Source organism: Budorcas taxicolor, chromosome 11 (genome assembly GCF_023091745.1).
Source record: "Budorcas taxicolor isolate Tak-1 chromosome 11, Takin1.1, whole genome shotgun sequence".
NCBI classification, from domain to species: domain Eukaryota; kingdom Metazoa; phylum Chordata; class Mammalia; order Artiodactyla; family Bovidae; genus Budorcas; species Budorcas taxicolor.
In genome coordinates, this window is record NC_068920.1 from 36117750 (window position 1) to 36126921 (window position 9172).

General features: G+C 41.4%; 1 non-coding gene across 1 annotated transcript; it reads left to right on the forward strand.

Annotated features, from left to right (window-relative positions):
• The first annotated feature begins 8506 nt into the window (after positions 1 to 8506).
• Positions 8507 to 8579, forward strand: TRNAS-GGA (transfer RNA serine (anticodon GGA)). The gene has a single exon. It is a non-coding gene; the product is annotated as a tRNA-Ser (tRNA).
• The last annotated feature ends 593 nt before the right edge of the window (positions 8580 to 9172 follow it).

Consider the following 9172-nt stretch of genomic DNA (forward strand, 5'->3'; position numbering starts at 1 on the left):
AGCCTGCACACTGCAACAAGGAGTAGCCCCAGCTTGCTGCGACTAGAGAACAATCCGTGCATTAACAAAGACCCAACACAGCCAAAATTAAATAAATAAATAACTTAAAAAAAAAAAAGATTCAGAAGCTAAGAAATTCAGCAGCTTGACGGAAAGGAGCTGAATTGGAGATGCCGTTCAGCTTTAGGAATCTAGAGTCAAAACAGAAATTGATTCATGACATTATAACTTTCACAGATGTGGCCACTCTCTCCTTTTCCCACACTGTATCTGTGCTTTGCTGCTCACCTTCCAAGCCAACTTTACTATTCATTACAACAGGGATCAGAATTACTCTCATATTGGGAATTCCCTGGAGGTCCAGTGGTTAGAATTTCATACTTCCACTGCAGAGGGTTCAGGGAAGATCCCGCATGCCACACTGCATGGCCAAAAACAAACAAAAAAAAAAAACCTAAAACACAAAACATAAAAGAACTACTCTTAAATCAGTCTAGTCTTACACATTTCCTTCAAAGTCTCCACTTAAGGAGATTTCTTGAATTAAATCAGAAATAAATATCACGATTCCCCAAACGTTAGACCAAGCGGTCCTACGTTTCGTCAAATGTGTTGGTCCTGCATCGTGATTTTAAGCCTTTATCCTGGTGTTCCCTCTCCCAGTCTAAATAGAAACACCATCACTATCTCAGGCTTCCTCTCCCAGAGAGTTTATGATTCATTCCATAGATAAGACGTCCTTGGGAGGAAACCAGAGGTCACTCCTGCTGTCATACAAAATCTTTGTCAATATTGAAATGAAAACTAATTTGACTTAATCTAAGTTGACAGGGATAAAAAGGGCTCAGTACTGGAATAAATCCACCAATGATATTGGGATTGGGAGACTACAATAACAAAAGTACATTTTCAGTCTGAGGGTAGTTTTAAAAAATTTGGTCACTCTTTAGAGTACCATGAAAGAAGTAATCACAGTAAGACTGCCAGGAAGCTGTTTTCTATTTATGACCAGAAAGAGTACCATTTCTTCAAATGATAACACTTTATAATCAATTCCTGTTCTGGATGAAAGGTACTTTTCTGTTTGGGGATTAACCAAAGTGCACTTAAAGAACCTAGCCATTAAAAAAATAACAAATTATTGCATCAGTTTATAAATAATTCTATAGAGTTTATTTTATGTGGTCCTTTTCCAGAACAAAGGCAACAACAACCCCTCACTCCATCGTGGGTGGTTTATTATACTGTTGGCTTGGGTCCACACTGTAAGTAAGGAAATGCTGTTTAATGATAATTGACATTGTTATGGCAAATGTTTTGATTAGTATCATAATCAAGATCTTGGTTACACAATTATCATTATTATTCCTGTTTCATCTTGATAACAAAATGGGTCACTTAGCATCCCAGAGACCTGTTGGTTTAACCATTGATTGCCTGGTGGTAAAATCAGAATTTCTACAGTGTGTCTCAGAACTTAAGTAATGTGGTGGTAGGGTGACAGACTTACCCCTGTTTGCCTGCAGATTTTACAGTCTTAATACAAATTTTCATGTCCTGGGAAATTCATCAGGCTGAGGCAAACTGGGACAGTGGGTCACCCCAAGTAGTGGAGGGGGCCTGGGGTTTAAGAGTCAGAAAATTGATCTGCTCTGACCCCATTGCTTTCTATATCTGATGGCAGCCTTCTAAGCTTCAGTTTCCCACCTGTAATAATTTTAATTTGTATTTTTAAATCTCAATATAGTGAAATACTTGAGTGTCTTTCGAAAGATATCCAAAGTTATATACAAATATTAGATCTTTCCATTTTGTTCTTACAAAGCAGCAGCCTAAACAGTTATGCCCACATCCCTGAGAGCCATGGCTTGTCATAGCTTCTGTTTAACGTCATTAGATACTGTGGTTCATTGAGGGGATGCTTGGGGTGAAGTTTTGGTTTTACAGTTGTCAAGCTTACTTAACACCTATAAAAAGTTATCTTCTCTATGTAAATCTGAGTGGTTGTGGAAATTGGGGGAAAGAGTACCGAATTCAGTTCAATCTCTATGTTGTGTTGTTAGCAGTGTGGCTTGGGGTGAATCATCTAAATTCTTAGGGGATCAAAATCCAAATACAAAACTGAAAAAACAAATTGTCAATGGTAACACCAAATTAAATCTGATGAATTCCTATTAACCTCTCACTCAGCTTTCAATATTAGTCCTTTCAAAGGACTTTTTGGAGGAAAGAGGACAGTTTTCTTTCATGAACTGCAGACATGCCCTGAACCAGTCCAATTTGCTATTAACGATTTGTTATGCAACTCTCATCTTTGAATTTATCTAAACTCTTCCTGCACCTATTTTTACCTTCAGCTCATATAAATAGCAAACATAATAAATTCCACATGTTACCTTATTTGCAGTTAAAGAACTTCCTTTCAAACTTCAAGAATGTTCCTCTAAATTTGCTTAGATGGAGTTGGGGAAAAAGATATCTCTAATCATTATCTCCTCTTAATTTCCATCACTATCAAATTGTAGCTTCATCATCTTCAAAGCCTGCTTGGCACTGAGAACAATAATAACAATAATATTTGATAGAAATTTTGTCTTAAAAGACAGTGTTATCTAAGTGCTCAACTCAGCCAACACTTTTGGGGAAGAAGACGCACAGTACAACAGAATAGAGCACCTGTCTTCCAGGCATTCTCCATCAAACCAGACAGACAGAGTATGAGGTGATATTGCTCTTGCTGAGCAAGAACTGGCTCTCAGACTGAGACTTTGAGATGAATAACACTGGATCAGCTGGGCTGACCACACGACAGACACTCAGTAAATATCACAGAGTGACAAACTGGATGACAGAGAGTTTGATTCCTCTTCTGTGGGTCACAGAGAACACTTGGGACTCACAGCATTCAACACCAGTGCTATAAATCCCTGGAGTTGTTCAGGTTCAGTTTGCCAATAGCATGGAATCATCCTTGAGAGTTTCCTGGTACCAACATGATTGGTTCCACCAAAGACACACTAAAAGAAAATACCACTTTAATTCAGAAAGAAGTTGGGACAAAGCACATTCATCCTGGGTGGCCCTTCCCAGTGACTTTGTTACTGACTACTGAACAAATTATCCTTAATAAACAACTTATTTATTAGACTTCCATATATGTACTTAACACTAGCTATTTCATCAAGGAAGACTGTTGTATTATGAATCATATATATTTCCCCCAAAATTGTATTATTGCATGTAATTTCACCTCCCTCCAGAACTAACAGGAAAGCTGGTTAAGCTGCAATTACCAATACAACTGCAATATGAAATTAGATGTGTATTTCCACAGGCCCTTCTCATTTCACCCAACTCTCTGTGGGCCTGGATAGAGCAAATTTAAAATGCTTAAGATCAAGGTAATCAGATCACCACTAAGTAAGTAAAATGTAGTCGCCTACACAAGGTAATAGTGCTTCACCAGTGAAGAATGAAGAAACCAAACCAGAAGCAGCGCTACTGCCTGCCGCCCCTGTTGAGTTATTAGTAGCGAAAGAAAGAACCCTTGCCCTTGGCACATAAGCTATCACACTTGAAATAGATTTTTTTCCAAAAGTGCAATCTGATCATCCTTGCTGAATGTCTGTAAACTCAGAATTATCGCTGGAGTGCCAAGGTGGACTGAGATTTCTAGAAATAAAAGACCCAAGAGAATGCGTACATGTGCGCGCGCGCATGCGCACACACACACACACACACACACACACACACACACACACACACACACACACACACACACACACACACACACACACACACACTCTACTTGGGGACTTTCAGTTCATCCAGAGAAAAGGGGAGCCCACCTCTTTTAATCAGTGACTGATTATAAAGTACTTATCGAGCCTTTAGGGTGTAACTTGCACTGTCCAGGGCTCTACAGCAGGAAGGTGATAGAAAAACAGATGGAACCAACCTCAACCCAAAAGGTACATAGAATTTGTAAGGGAGATCAGAGAGGGAAGCAATGATTAAATAAAGCAATTTGTAGCAAATGCTATGTGTTGAGATATATTCACACAAATTCAGTACAGCAAACCTTTATTGTATAGTTCCTAAGTACAAGGCATTATGCCAAGCATCCAAGAGAATAAAAAGAGATTCAGGTCTTTTTGTAAAAAAAAACAAGGAGGGGCGGGGCAAGGAAGATAAGGGAATTAATCTCATTGTGAACCTGTGACAAGGTCCTCTGATTGGTGTGTCAGCCCACCATAGGGAGAACAGTTCCCAAGGCACATGGCGTCATCTCCATTTTCTGGAGGAGGGATCCGAGGTTCAGAGTAACTCACCAAGGACCCACCTGTTCCAGAGTCACAGTTCTCTGTGGCGGTGTGGACCTTTCTCCAGCACTGGGCAACCTCCTTCCTGATCACTGGAACTTGTAAGTCAGGCCAGGGGATCCTGCAGGCTAATCGAGACCTGAACCATCGTGACCCATCCCTGGTTCCTCCACAAAATGAAAACCACAAAGCCAGGGTTGTGAGTTTTTCCAAATCTAAAATTGACTCTGTCGAAGGGACTAGCTGTTTTGATGAAGCTGCTTTCTTTCTCCTCCTTTTGTGCTGAATGCCTATCAGGAAATGACAGTGGATGGTGGCTGTTGCTATTTTGTGAACTCCTTTTTTTTTATCCCCTAGAAAAGTAAAGCCAGGATTGGTACTCTGTGTCAGTTCCTCACGTACTGTTTTGACTTTTGTTTCCCTTTTAAATGATGCTTGAAATCCACATCTGGGAAGCACTAATTCAAAAGACAATTTTGAAGTCAGTCTGTGAACAGAGTTTGGTGACAAAAGAAATTCTGGAAAATTTCTGTGGATTAAAAAAAAACAAAAACAAAAACTATTGCTCCCAATTCTGGAAGTTCTGACTTTAGTTCTATACCATTTCCCAACTTTCCTCCATAAATATTTTTTTGATAACTGTTCAAACCATGAGAAAATATCCCATTTTGTGACCTCCCCAGAACCTTCCCCTGCTTAGACATGTTCCACAATGTGAGGGATGAGAACCACTTCTATAAAAGTAAGACAAAACTGTTGGTGTAGGGCACCAGTAGGAAAGAACTGCTGCTTCCAGTTAATTTTTCTGCTTTTAAGAATAAACACAGCCCTGTCCACTTCAGTTGGCCTTTCCTGATGATATGAGGCCAGAGTGTATCTGTCAACTGCCTCCCACTTCAATGTCAACAACTCAAGCCTCATCTCCTCCAAAACATGTCTCAGGCAGGATGGAGAGGGAAAGCCTGGCATGTCAGTAACTGAGGAAGAAACGAAACTCATTTCAGCAGCATTCCTTCTCTGAGTCTGGCTAATAAAGGCAGCAGTGATGGGCATGGTGGTGGGGAGTTGAAGATGAGAAACGTTTATTGTTCAGTCAGAGAGGCAAGCGCCCAGAATATACATCTTCACGTCTTTGATGCCAGTGGTGTGTTTATTCCTCCCAAACTCAAAGCTCTGGATAGATTTTAATAAGAAGGACAAAGAGTCACAAAATATCCTCTGGCTTGCCATTGTGAGCTGTCCCCGTCAGGTCAGTAGAGTGGCTGTACTTGTGCTCCCAAGTCCCAGACGTCCTGAAGAGGAGGCGACACCCGAGCAATGCAATCCATTTGTCACACACCTCACGTGTGCACAGGCAGAGACAAAAGCTCTGGGCTGGTTAAGGGAAAAGGGTTTGTTTATTTACCTTGGTTTTCCCCGCTCCTAGGACAGTTAGTTCCTGCCACCTACTAGGTATGCAATAGATTCTTAGAATATAATAAGCAAATAGAGAAGTGCAAAAGGTGTTCAATAAATATGCATAGGATAAAGAACTGAATGTACCGTCTTAGCCTGGTGTATTAATCTACGGTCAAGACTGAGTCAGTGGCGGAATGCTCCTACGCTGTTGGTGGGAATGGAAGTTGGTACAGCCACTATAGATAACCAAAATTAAAATCAGCATATGACCCAGCAATCCCACTCCTGGGACTATATCCAGGCAAAACTAGAATTCAAAAATTGCACCCCTAGAGGCTTCCCTGGTGGCTTAGACGGTAAAGAGTAAAGAATCTGCCTGCAATGTGGGGAACCTGGGTTCAATCCCTAGGTCAGGAAGATCCCCTGGAGAAGGGCATGGCAAACCACCTCAGGATTCTTGTCTGAAGAATTCCATGGACAGAGGAGCATGGTGGGCTACAGTCCATGGGGTCAAAGAGTCAGACATGACTGAGCGACTAACACCTATGTTCATAGCAGTGCTATTCAGAGTAGCCAAGACATGGAAACAGTCTAAATGTCCACTGACAGATGAATGGATAAAGAAAATGTGGTACATATATACAATGGAATACTACTTGGCCATAAAAAGAAAGAAATAATGTCATTTGCAGCAACATGGATGGACCTAGACATAAAGTCAGAAAGAGAAAGATAAACACCATATGATACCACTTATACATGGAATCTAAAATAGGACACAAGTGAACCTATCTATGAAACAGAAACAGAGTCACAGACACAGAGAGCAAACTTGTAGATACCAAGGGGGTAGGAGCTGGGGAGGGGTGGCCTAGGAGTTTGAGGTTAGTAGATGTAAACTATTACATATAGAATGAATGGACAACAAGGTCCTACTATAGTACAGGGAACTATATTCAGTGTTGGGGGATAAACCATAGTGGAAAAGAATATAAAAAGGAATAAATGTATATATATATATATACACACACACACACATATCACACATACACATATACATAACTGAGTCACTTTACTATATAGCAGAAATTAACACAACATTGTAAATCAACTATACTTCAATTTAAAAAAAAAAAGGGAAAAAAAGACTGAATCAGTGCAATCACCATTTCTTTAGGAAAAGTTACAGTGCGTCATGATTTTTCCAGGTTCATTTTTGTCTATATGACTGCCTTTGTGTATTTCTCTTTGCCTCTGTCTGTCATATGTATGTATGTACATTTGTATCTATCTACTCCCTCCGCCATCTTTCTTGCTCGCTTACTTTACTTTCTTAAGGGCTTGCAGGAGTCACAGTAGAAAAGTTTCAGAGGAAGACATTTCTAACCCAGTGCTTCCTTTGCAAACAAAGGATTGGATCCTTTCCTGTAAGCTGTCTTAGCTTTTCTGCTTCTCCTGTGTCTTTTGAGTGCCCAGCACCACTCTTTCCGTCTCTAGCAGCAGAGCTGTGGCCTCCTAAGCTCTGAGAACTCTCTGCAGCTCCTGATATTTATTCTGTCCCTGGGACTCAGGGAGGCCACCAGGAACAATCTGTGGAGGAAGGTGAGGGTTTACTCAGGAGGGCTTTTGAAATTGTCAGGCATAAAAGGAAAACTCTAGGTAAAAATCACCCACGTCTTTATTCAATGAGGCTTGTCATCACATTCAAAGGACAAAGAGAGTTTCATTGGCCCCTGTGTCTTCAATTTGATTTTTTCACATGCTGCTTTTTAGGCTGTTGGTCCAGGTTGTTAAAGGAACGAGGAGGTGCCACAGTTCAGCAACCTCTAATGTGAAAGTGAATGATTTTCCCATTTTCCCTGGTTACACGACACTCCTTCCTGACTCCCAGAAACGCGCTCTGCATGGCCTGCTCATGCTTCACACACCAGCCTCCCGCTGACACCTGTGACCACATCCACAAGCAGCAGAAGCAGCCCCACAACCAGAGCATCTGGAGGAATGCGGCTGGGCTCCATCGCCTCCTACCAGCGCAGAGCTGGAGCCAGGGCCCCAGCTTTCCCACTCACTCCTGGCACACTCCACTCAGAGACGCATTCTGCATCAGGAATCGTCCCTTTCTTTGCAGCCTAAGTTCCACTCTGTCTGCAGGACCCAGCACACTCCAGGGAGTCCCACACGTGGCTCTCACGATGAGCACAGCTTTCCTTGAACAGCTGCATCTTTTTTTCCCATCTTTCAAGAGTCAGATCAAATGCCACCCCCTTCATGAAGCCCTGCTCACGCTGCACTGGCAAAATTCTCTCTCCTCATTCCCCATGGTATATTTTGCTGTGGGTGTCTGACAAATGACATGTGCACACAATCTCAATTCTGTCACTTGTAAAACAAGGCACATAATACATACCAAAAAGGTCAATAAGAGGAAAAACTAAAGTAACATATATGAGCACCTGGCACAGAGTTGGCAACCAATATCTCTTTTATTTATTCACATATCACAAATTTTATTTTCTTTTTAGTTAACCATTGATATATTTTATCTGCAATATTTGTAAACTGTCTAGCAAAGTTCTTTGCATTTGGCTTCTGTAAAGTGTGTAGGGTCAATGAGTACATTTACCTCTCTGCCTCAGTTTTTCATCTGTAAAATGGGAATAAAAGTGCTTTGTAGTTTCAAGGCATTATTATCATAATTAATTTAAATGCTACATATATAAACATGTTGACAAATAAAAAGATCAAATGGTAGGCAAGTATGAGCTACTGTTTGATAGAATATAGCTTCCCTGGTGGCTCAGAGGTTAAAGCGTCTGCCTGGAATGCAGGAGACCCGGGTTCAATCCCTGGGTCAGGAAGATCCCCTGGAGAAGGAAATGGCAACCCACTCCAGTACTCTTGCCTGGAGAATCCCATGGAGGGAGGAGCCTGGTGGGCTACAGTCCATGGGGTTGCAAAGAGTCGGACACGACTGAGCGAATTCAGTAGTAGGGACAAGAGTGAAGTCACATTACCTAGTTTATCCAGTAGAGGGCAATGACACATGCATGGGAATTCAGATTCTTTGTATGACTCCAAAACCATAAATTAGAGAATCACTTTGCTATTATGCAAAGAAAATAAAGCAATTTTTCAAGACTCAGCTGGGTTTTTCATCTCTTTTAGTGTTTGTCTATGCAGTTTATCTGTGTAGGAAGGAACTTCGGTTTCACTGGGTGCTTCCAGCATGGGTCAATGACCTGCGGTTCTAGTTTCTCTATTCCAATTTCCACTCACCCATGTGCCCAGGGTGGGGAATGATTGCAGTCTAGCCAATGGGAAAAAAGTGCTGTTTTCACTAGTTTTATTGCCCCGATCTTGAGCAAAAGCATTTCTATAGGGCTGTTGAGGGCTTCGTCCCAAACTGGAAAGAGGCCTGTAAAGGTTTCCATGCTGGGGGAGGGACCAGAGAA